This window comes from Xyrauchen texanus, chromosome 30, assembly GCF_025860055.1.
Source record: "Xyrauchen texanus isolate HMW12.3.18 chromosome 30, RBS_HiC_50CHRs, whole genome shotgun sequence".
NCBI lineage: Eukaryota > Metazoa > Chordata > Actinopteri > Cypriniformes > Catostomidae > Xyrauchen > Xyrauchen texanus.
This window is the reverse complement of record NC_068305.1, coordinates 32910328-32922541: the sequence shown is the minus strand read 5'-3', so window position 1 is coordinate 32922541 and position 12214 is coordinate 32910328.

The window sequence follows — 12214 nt, the reverse complement described above, 5'->3', positions numbered from 1 at the left end:
AATTAATTTGAACCATCTGAGTACTGTTCACAACACTCTACGTTGTCATTTAAGGGTAAAACTTATGGCACACCATGTCATGTGACACAACAGCATGGCATCGATATCATGGAAGCGCTTCTATGGGGAAAGCACCAACAAAAGTGCCTCTGTTAAGAACGTTTTTTGAATGAAACCTGTTTGGTTGTAAAGATTAGCGTCTCTAATTTTGTTTGATATATCGGTTAAAAACTGATAAACATGTCCACATATGTGAAAAATGGGACCTTATTCCCTCAAAATGTGAAAAAACATGTTAACATTAACACATCTGTGGGTCATCTCGTTTCATTTTAATATAAATGTTGATATATTTTATTTTGTTATAGCTGTACTATACGGTTCTATTCACTAACATTAGTAAGTGCATTCCCATATTTATTGTGCATTTTCACATTGAGAATCAAAGATGTTATCCAAAAGCTGAATAATTTTGCATTCAGAGGCTTTATATGGAGTTGGGATGACAATAAGTTGCATTTTGAACTGTTTTGAGAGCAGCGTTTATTCAGCTTTAGAAAATCAGCTGTAATGTCTGTAACGACTCAAAAACTCGAATAACCAACACTCCTACAAAGATAATAAACAATTTGAAGAACAAAAAAAAAAAAAAACTTGAAAATAAAAAAAGACTTTCTATAGCTTGGTATTATTTAAAATTTCACCACTTACTCCCACTGTCCACATATGTGGACAGAACCTTTTATTTGTTCTAGAAAAAAAAAATATTGTTTATTAGGTGCTACTAGTTACAAATCAAAAAGGGAAATGGAAAAAGGACTTAAATCTCACCCTCACCTATCATTAGCTTCTGAACATTTAACCACTGGAGTTGTATGGATTACTTTTATGCTACCTTAATGTCCTTTTTGGACCTCCTGAGTTCTGGTCACCATTCACTTGCATTGTGTGGACCAACAGAGCTGAGATATTCTTCTAAAGTCTTTGTTTGTGTTTAGAAGAAGAAAGTTCGTCACATAGCTGGAATGGCATGAAGGTGAGTAAAAGGTGAGAGCCTTTACAATTTTGGTTGAACTATCCATTTAAGCTGTGCTGTTTAATGTGCATCCTTTAAAACCCTGACTACATGGGTTCTCTGCACTCAGAAGTAAAGGTACCGTTTAAACAGTGGCGATTTCTCTGGGCCACCAAAGCCTTCTCTGCTGGCGTAACATGCCTAATAAATAAATATTTGTTCATCCTTTCATTCTCATTGACCTTTTTGCCTATGTATTTTCAGTTGCTTTCCACTCCTAATTAATCTTCAAACAAATCGAAGCCATGCTCCTGAGCTCCACCCCGTCAGGCCTTCAGAATTTCCACAGAGTACCCCAACAGTGTAAGTGAACGGGCATCTAAATTCTAACTGGCTGATGATTTTTTGACAATTTATTTATTTATTTGTTCTTGTGGGTGTGGTCTTTAGGATATGTCCCAGTCCAGGCCTTCTAGCTGGCCTTGAGTGACGAAATCATGCTTTTTGTGATGAACGTAATTTGAAAGCGAAGCACGCAAGATCTTGCTGACCCGGCTGTCATCACTGCTGGCATTGCCGTTGAGAAGGAGATCCTAATGGATTTAAAAAACCTGAGATGTTCTGCATGATAGTGCGACTGATTAATTAAACAGGGAAGGAGGACTGATTTTCACTTCAAGTAAATTGGTAAGTGCTTTTTACATTGTTATAGCAACATCAGGAATTCTCTAAGTGTAAATTTGGCTTCCTGAGCATTCAGTGTTGATCAAGTTTAGAAAAGTAACCGAGTACCCAGACACATTTTGTATTATTAGAGAGATTTTTCTTGGTATTAGACCTCCTTGGTTCTGGCTTTCGTGCATGGACGTGTTTTTGAAATGTCAATTGGTATTATTAGTTGACTGCCATGTAATGCATGATAGGCTTACGGTGTCTTATTCATTGTGAAACTGTTTTCTTAATGGCATGAATCGCACTGAAGGCCTAGACTTAAAATGCACGGCCGTGGCTGCATCCATCCATCCATCCATCCATCCATCCATCCATCCATCCATCCATCCATCCATCCATCCATCCATCCATCCATCTATCTATCTATCTATCTATCTATCTATCTATCTATCTATCTATCTATCTATCTATCTATCTATCTATCTATCTATCATCTGTTTAGTTTACCTGAATCATTCTCTGACTCATGTATGCATAGGCAGATGTGGATTTTTGCAAGAGCATGATATGAAACCACAGAGCTCTAAATAGAACCACACAAGATGATGAGAACTGACACTGTATTTTCCTCTTTAACCCCACACAAGTTACCTAGTACTCAAATGCCACAAAATTCCTCTCCTATATCTACTGCTATGGTAGAGTACATTGTGCAACAAATTGTTATGATGGCATACATTTATAGAGATGATATTAGGTTCAACTCTAAAAATCATATTGACATAAGTGGCTAAGAAACGTGAGTTCTAAGACATTTGTTTGCAGATGCTACTTGGTTTGATGTTTTGCATCTAATGCAATGAAATTCACAAATTTCCGTGTGACCTTAACGCCCCAAAGTATCTAAAAAAAACAAGATTTATTACTTTTGGGGGCCTCTGTATCTACTGAATGGATTAGCATAATTCTTAGTGCAAACACATGTCTGGTATGTTCCAGAGGAAATAACGAAACAGAGGGGAATGATTTTAACTGCTTCAGTTTAAGCACACGTTTTACAGTGCGTGTTTGGGAACAGCATTCACTTTAGGTCTTTGGAGAGCAGGTATGCTTTGTGCGACTAGAAATGGATTTTACTTTTTGTCAAAATCTCTCCAGTAGTACTTGTAAAAATGAGAACCTTTCGATCCTACACACAAATGAGTAGCCTGTAACATCAAAACCGTATGTCAGGACATCTTACACCAATAAAAAGTGTAACAGTGGGCTTGAAACATGGACCAATGAAAGAAGCTGTTTAGAAGACCAATCACTTGATGTTGCATGTGAAATCAATTAGTGTCCTGAAACCTCTTATCAGAGCAGCTGTTTCTTCACAGACATCAGATAAGGGTAGAATGAATTATTATAGATTAATTATAGGTACAGAAAAAGTAAGGGTAAATTCCCTTATGATTTAGCCTTGTAAGAAAATTCTAGTTATAAGTAAGGGTAGATAAATTCCCTTAAGGGTGTGATTTAACCATGGTAGTGTTTCTGTAGTTTAATTGGTCAAGCAAACTGTAGCACTCACAAATCCAAAGTCATGGGTTCAATTCCCAGGGAACACACAAACTACTAAAAAGTACAGAGAATGTAATGTAAGCCGCTTTCAATAGAAGCATCTTCCAAATGCACAGTAAATGTAAATGTAATGTAAAGTATCAGAGTACATTCCAACAGGGCATGAGCCATCCTCCCATGATACATTCCAAGACGTATTGGTTTATCAGATTACATTATTGGCTGAATTGTGCCAGAGAATATGAATAAAATATTGACTGATTATGACTTCTGTGACAAATCAATCTAGCTTCAGTAGGAGTGGTGGTGTAGTGGTCTAATGCACATAATTGGTAAACTGGTAATCAGAAGGTTGGTGGTTTGATCCCCACAGCCACCACCATTGTGTCCTTGAGCAAGGCACTTAAATCCAGGTTGCTCCGGGGGGATTGTCCCTGTAATAAGTGCACTGTAAGTCGCTTTTGATAAAAGCGTCTGCCAAATGCATAAATGTAAATGTATAATCTCATTGGAATTGAGTCTCAAACATAAACATAACCACTTTGGATGAAACAGCTCTCAAAAAAGAAAACCCCAAAACCCTTATATCCATTCATGCTTAGAAGCAACTTGTCTCTTCACACAGGATACAAGAGACTGATAAATGGACTGAAATATGTTCCTTTCTAAAGAAAGCTGTCTGTATTTTTAACTTATCTCAACCCCTTCCTGATCTACTTATGTAATATCTGCTGTCAGATACACTGTGGTGACTTAGGAATGTTAATTGAATGTTGTTCATCAAGGGGTGGCTGTGGCTCAGGTGGTAGAGCGGGTCGGACACTAATCGCATGGTTAGCGGTTAGATTCCCGGCCCACATGAGTCCACATGCCGAAGTATACTTGGGCAAGACACTGAACCCCAAGTTGCTCCCAATGACACCTAGCGCCTTGCATGGCAGCTCTGCTGTCATTTGTGTGTGTGTGTGAGTGTGTGTGTGTGTGTGTGTGTGAGAATGGTTGAATGAGACTCAGTGTAAAGCACTTTGAATACCGCTAAGGTTAAAAAGGTGTTATATATGTGCAGACAATTTACCATTGTTGTTATCAATTGAACATGGGCTTAACACTCAACTATGGCTATGAGAAACAGACCTTTAAATCTTAATCTTTTTGAGCCCATGTGAACCAAAATTTATTATCCACTGTTACAGGGCAAATAAATAAAATAATCATATCTTAAACTTTTAAACAATCCATGCACATTTTTGCAAAAGAGTACCTGTGACATAACATAAATACCTGTATGTGTGATCACAATTAACAATAATTAAAATATATGCATTGTCATCAACCCCAAATATCTAGATATAAAGTAAAAGAAAACCCTACAGAAATGTGTAATATGTTACAGTACAGTATGTGATAATACGGCACATTTGTTGATTGAGTTAAATGATTGATGTTGTTGTGGTTTGATTATCTGTTTAAATCATCTTGATTTTCAAATACAAATTAACCTTTGTAAAAGTTATGCCACATGCTATGTGTTGGGATGAATTCAAGAGGACAGGAGACGGGTAAACAATTCTATTTTGTTGGCAAATGCCAGTATTGGCTGAGCTAGTGTTTTTAGCCAAATGCATTTAAAGATGTTTTTTTAGCATCATATTGGCTGGTTAGCTTACAGGTTACACTTTACTGCATCAATTATTCCTACAGTACATGTGTTTTAGTCTATTAGGCAGTTGCGTTGCGTTGTTTGCTAATACTAAATATAAATATCAACTAATAATTCTACATAGCTATATAGCCAATTCATTTTCAAATATTACTGTTTTTCTCAATTGCTTTGGCTCAGTTCTCAAATGTTTTTTTTTATTTCCCAAAACATTAAGTTCAGATCTCTGAACAATTCGCTTCTTTTTCACATCAGATTGGAATTTCTTATTGATTTGAGCAACTTGCAAATGCTTTGGCACATGTGTGCAAAGAGTACATACAACTGTCTGCAGTTTGGACAACAAATAATTGCATATGGCTTGTTGATTAAAACTGATGACTCAATTCTCACTTACACTGTCAAACACTTCAGAACTTCTCAGACATTTTTTATTGTGTAAGCCATCACATTCAAAACGATCTATTCAATTATCATAATTAGTATACATGAATGTATATTCTAAAATATATCTGACATTGACATTGTTTGTAATGTTTGCTAAATTGGCACATGACCTCTAATTGCATTCGCAATCTAATTGCAAATTACCTCTAATATGAATCAACCATTTAACCATTTAACCAATCAACTTTGGGAGTATATATATATATATATATGTCTATATATATATATAGATTGCCCACAGCACAATCACTGCTGTAGAAGTTTTTGAGAATGGAGGACATTCACAACCCTGAACTGCAGCAACATGCTCATGGAAGAGCAATTGGAAGGCGTGTAAGAATACGTGGTGGTGGTAGAGGAAGATATAATCGAGGAAGAGGTGGAAATAGAAGAGTCAGAGTCTCTGATGAAATCAGAGCCACACTTGTGGATCATGTCATAAATCATGGTTTAACAATGGAAGAGGCTGGTCGAAGAGTACAGCCGAATGTAAACAGGTCCACAGTGTCATCAATTGTGCAAACCTTTCAGTAGGGAAAACAGGTAAATATGTTTTTTGTTTTGTTTTACAGTATGTAAAGTATTTTTACAGTATAAACAACAATATTGTAAAGGTAAATGCAAGTCTATTTGTTTATTCTATAGAACTGCACGACAACCTCGGCTGGTGGCAGAGCAGCAGTATTTAACCAACTGCAAGAACAAGAAATTTGCAACATGGTCATAGCCAACAATTCCATCAGGCTAAGAGAGATCCAAAGTGCAATCATAAATGACAATAATGTCTTTGCAAATATAAATTCTGTCAGCATTTCCACCATAGACAGAGTTTTAAAAAGACATCAGATGACTATGAAACAGCTCTATAAGGTGCCATTTGAGAGGAACAGTGAAAGAGTCAAGGCGTTGTGGTACCAGTATGTCCAGGTAAACCATTGGTGTGCACTTAGTGAGTTTTCCTGTTTTTCTAAGATGCCTGTATTACTTTACTGTAAGTTTCAGAAACCCATAAGAAAAAACATTTACTATTACATTTTTTCTGTGTTTCTTCATAGAGAATCATGGAGTTAGAAGTACATGAAACGACCCACATTCTTGTTTTTGTGGACCGAGGCTGGGTTTAATCTGTCCAAAGGCCGGAGGCGTGGTCGTAATCTCATTGGACACCGAGCCACAATTGACACACCAGGCCAACGTGGGGCCAATATTACAATGTGTGCTGCCATTTCAGAGAACGGTGTGAGCACACATATTCCACACATTGGGCCCTATAATACCCAACTTCTCCTGGCCTTCCTAAATGCACTTTACAGAGACCTGATTCCAGAACAAGAAAGAGGTTTAGTTAGACCACATTTGCCTAATTATGTTGTTGTCTGGGATAATGTCAGCTTCCACCGAACCAACAGTGTTAGGGACTGGTTTGCTGCACATGAAAGGATAACAGTGGAATTCCTTCCACCATACTCTCCATTCCTAAATCCAATAGAAGAGTTTTTTTCAGCATGGAGGTGGAAAGTGTATGATCATAGACCACAAAATCAGATTTCTTTGTTGGATGCCATGAATGCTGCATGTGAGGACATCACAGCTGACCATTGCAGGGGATGGGTGCGGCATTCAAGAAGATTTTTTCCACGGTGTGTGGCAATGGAAAACATCAGATGTGATGTTGATGAAAATCTTTGGCCTGACCAACGTGAGCGACAAGATGTCCACCAAGGATAATTTGTTTTGTTTTTTTTCCCATGAATGTTATTTGTTGTTTGTGTATTTGTGGTAATACACAAATATGAAATGTAAAGTGAAATCTTGTTACTCTTGTCAGTTACTTTACATGTACAGTAAATACACTTGTATTGTGTATATACACATGAGGTACAAAAATAAACACTGTAAAAATACAAATGTTCATAGACTTTTTTTTCTACATACTATTGACTTTTCTCAACATGAGATTTGTTTACAGTAAACCCTTAATTTTCATGGTTGACTGTTGTGGTGAAAAAACAGCTAAACATTTTGACCAGTGTGGCTCACACAATAACAAAAATACTTTAGATTTTGGTGGCCTTGGCCAAATTATTGACACAATAACTAGGTTTTGAAGCATGAATTAAATGTTTTGGGTGAGTAACTACATTTTGCAGACGTGCTATAAAGTTTTGAAGTTCCTGCAAACAGTTGTAACATTTGCACTCACAGTTTAGAGAATGTTAAGACTGTTTCGAAAAATGTACCAAAGCAATTGAGAAAAACTGTAAATACAAAGCCTCTTGTGGCAGGGCGGAGGGTGGGGCCGGGTCGTGATTCTACACACCCGGTCCCTTATCAGGCTGGTTCAATCCCGGGTTTCGGCACCAGTGTAAAGCAGTTCAATGGAAAGGAGGAGGCGAGAACCAGCCTGGCGATATAAACAATATTTGAATAATGAACTTAAACAAAATACAAAAACACACACATGACGGACATGTCCGTAAACGATCTCTCTCTCCCGCACCATCCTCCGCAGTCGGCCTTTATCCCTCTCGGAGGCTTGATTAGCCTGATAAGGGACCGGGTGTGTAGACTCACGACCCGGCCCCGACCCCTATAAATCTGTCATATTATTTGATTTGCTCTGAGAGAATGCTCCCCATACTCCCCAAGTGCTTCTTCTGTTATTATAAGGGAGTTGAATGACTGTGGATCCCCTAATGCACTTTTCCAACTTCATATCCTTCTTGGCTTGAGATGCCCTCAGCAGTCACAAGCAAAGCACAACCAACTGATTTAACTATTGTCACTACGCTATCAAATGGTCAGAAAACATAAATGATAACCTGTATTTGAAAGGTTCATTCTTACCAAAACTGACCATGACAATGAAACTCAAGAACAACAGTTAGCTCAAGAATTAAAATTCTGTCACATTTACTTACCCTTATGTGGTTTCATTCAAATTTGCATGCTGTTCACAAATGAGAATTTTTGAAGTATCTTCACACAATTTTTTTCCATACAGAAGTCATTATTCACAAAAAATCGTTACCACAACTGCAACTCTTAGATCTCATTCTCCACTGCACATATTTGAACTGGCGTATATTACATTCAGGTGCAACAATGCATTTAACTTTCATTTTCATTGAAGAAAGACTTACATTTGGTTCTGTTCCTCATACAATGCTATTTCAGAAGACTTAAGAAGACATGGAATCCACAAGTCATATGGAGACTCGTAAAATAGTGCATGAGTCATACTTTTGTGATGTTTTGTTGTCGTTGTTTGAAAAAAAAAAAAAAGCTGGTTGATGATTCTTCAAAAATACTCCTTTTGTGTTCCACTAATAAATAACAGCATGCAGTATTTGGAGTGATACAAGGGTGAGTAAATATGACCAGAATCTTCATTTGTTGGGTTAACTATTCCTTTAAAGTTCCTCTTTAGTTTCAAATATTTCCAAGGGCACAAATGTTTGGTTAACAGTCTTTCTAAAAACACAAATCAGCTCTTGCAGTCTCTTGACAGAGGAGCAAATGCTTTGACCCTGCAGAGCACAGCTGGGAGATCTTTTAGCAGAGAAGTCAGTTTATAAAACATCCTCTGAGATGAGAAAGCATTCGAACAAATCCTGACAAGAACAAAAGAAGAGTGACCCCAAAACTACATGGTTTCAACATTATTTTGGAACAGAATAATCACTAATGCAAACCCAACTACATTGTTCTCTTGAGATAGATATAGAAAGACAAAGCCCAAAGGAGTTTTAAGCAAATGTATCAATTATATATTAAAGTTTGCTTTACACACTACACAACATTGGTCAATGCTAATCGACTTTTGTACCCAGAGCAAGGCAGTAATGGTTCATACTGTAAATGTTTCCATTCAATCCTCATCTCCCTCAGTTAGCTCAGATTACTCCCTCTTCTCCAAAAGTATATTTTCAATATTTTTCTTAATTTATTCCTTATGTATTTATCACCACATTGGTTTCTAGAACAAGTATAGCTGTAAATCTGCCAGTGGAGAAAACATGTGTTGAACTTTGCCCGCACTCACGGGACCTTTGTGAGCATCTCCGTTCCATACTCCACATATGCCCTCACCTCAAAGGTCAAAGGTCAATCTTTTGGTGCATCTAGATTTTTGTGCCTGTGCACCTATAAAATCGTATATCCAATGGAAATTCCTTCATGACATTTCTTGTAAAAAGCCTGAACACAGAACGTTTTAAGTTGGTTTAGATAGTAATGTAACGACGTCTCTGTTGAAACAGATACTCAGTCAAACTGTCATGCATAGTAGTGATGGGTAAGGCAGTGCCAGGCACAACTTCATAGCTTCAAACAGATCAAATATGGGATGTTAATGAAAAGAGAGAAAATAACAGATAAATGAATAACATTTTTAGTAGCGAGGCTGTTAATTGCAATTGTATGAGTCTGTCTGTCCTTACAATGAAGTACAATGAAGTACTTTCATGGTATCATTAGAAATACAGTGACATGTAAAAACCAAATCAAATGAAAGTATTTCCTCAGGCTGTAACCTATCATCTGTGATAACAACCACAACAACAGGAAGTGGGTAAATGCATTACAACAAACTTTAACTCAGTAATGAGAAGATGATGATGAATATGAATAGACTATCATTGTGACTATCATGGGTTGGGTAATAATTTTGACAAGGAGAGACAGGACACTACCCTTGTTTTTTCTTCACCCATGCCAAGGAGAGAAGCTCAAGAGCCCACCAGAGGCCATGGCCAGTTGAGGTTCACCCACTCTGCTCACAGGGATATTGCTGTCAGACCACTCAGGAAGAAAGATTTCCACTGCATCCTGTTTTTTTCTTCTAAACATTTGGATAAGTGAACAAATATATAGTATGCAATCATGCAGATATCACAAGGTCAAGCTGTATGTACAAATGTAACTGTATATGGAGAGGAGCTATTTTGGGTTGCTTTAAATGGTGTGCTCTGTAATAATTTCCACAAAAGGTGATATGATATCCAGCTAGAATATGTTGGTAGCATTTCTCAGACTCCTGATAACAAACGATTGCTTCACATCAAATCTCAGTGTGTTTCAATTAATAATTCACCTAAAATTACAATTCTGTCATTTACTCAAACTCATTTTGCTCCAAAACCTGGATGACTTCCTTACTTACATGTGTAGCGGCCCCCTTGGCATAGATAAATTGGAATGTTTCTGACAGGTGCTTTTTCATTTATTTTGCTCAGTTGAGCGCCATTGAGCAGCACTTTCAAGTTTCACTGTAGCACCGTGAAACTACACAAATAAATGACAAAATAAATATACACAAATTAAAATACCAACTTCTGATCTTGCTTGCTTGTAGGTTTCCGTTCCCATAATTGTAGTTTGAATCACCTAAAAAGTCTGTCACTCTCATTGACAGCTTCAGTGACTCGACATAACTGCCACTGATTTCTTGGGAACATTTTCTCTTTGATGGTTACCACGTCATTGACCTTGAGGTTGTGGCGGGGAGTATGCCACTTTTGCTGTGTAGAGATGTTGAGAGGATATTCTTTCTTCCAACGACTCTAGAATTGTTTGATCAAGTATTGAACTCAGTGCCATCTATTAGTAGATACAGTGCTGTGGAAAATTATTACTTCTGTTTTTGTGTATATCTCAAAATCAACAAAATCAACATAAAACAAAAAGCAATCTGAGTAAACACAAAATATAGTTTTTAAATTATAATGTTATTTATTGAAGCAAAAAAGTTATTCAATACCAACTGGGCCTGTGTGAATAAGTATTTTCCCTTAGTTACTAAATCCCCAAATCTATTAAACTTCATTCATAATGGGGTTTATCTGGACTAGACACATACAGGCCAGATTACTGCCAGCCCTGATCAATTAAATCAACATCTAAATAGAACTTTTCAACAGAAAGAAGTTGGCTAAAAGGTCTCGCCAAGTAGCACACTATGCCAAGGTTGAAAGAAATTCCAGAAATTATGAGGAAAAAGGTCATTTAAATACATCAGTCTGGGAAGGGTTACAAAGCTATTTCAAAGGCTTTGGGACTCCAAAGAACCACAGTGAGAGCCATTATCTCCAAATGGAGAAAACTTGGCACAGTAGTGAACCTTCCCAGAAGTGGCCGACCTTCCAAAATTCCTCCAAAAGCACTGCGAAGACTCACCCAGGAAGTCAGGAAAAAGCCAAGGACAACATCCAAGGAACTGCAGGCCTCTCACGCATCAATAAAGATCAATGTTCATGACTCCACTATCAGAAGGACACAGGGACAAAATGTCATGCATAGAAGAGTGGGGAGGCGAAAACCTCTGCTAAACCAGAAGAACATTAAGGCTTGTCTGAATTTTGCAAAACACATCTTAATGATCCTCAAACCTTTTGAGAGAATGATTTGTTGACTGATGAGTCAAAAGTGGAACTGTTTGGAAGACAGGGTTCCCATTACATCTGGCATAAATTAAACACAGAATTCCAACAAAAGAACATCATACCTACCTACGGTCAAGCATGGCGTTGGTAGTGTGATGGTGTGGGGATGCTTTGCTGATTCAGGGCCAGGGCAACTTGCAATAATTGAGGGAAACATGAATTCTGCTCTCTAACAGAAAATCCTAAAGGAGAATGTCTGGTCATCAGTCGTGAGTTGAATCTCAAGTGCAACTGGATTATGCAGCAAGACAATGATCCAAAAAATAGGAGTAAGTCCAACTTTGAATGGCTCAAATGTAGCAAAATTTTATTTTGGAGTGCCCAGTCAAAGTCCTGACTTGAACCCGATTGAACGTAATCGGGCAGTTCATCCTCAAAAACCCTCCAATATGGCTGAACTAAAGCAGTTCTGCA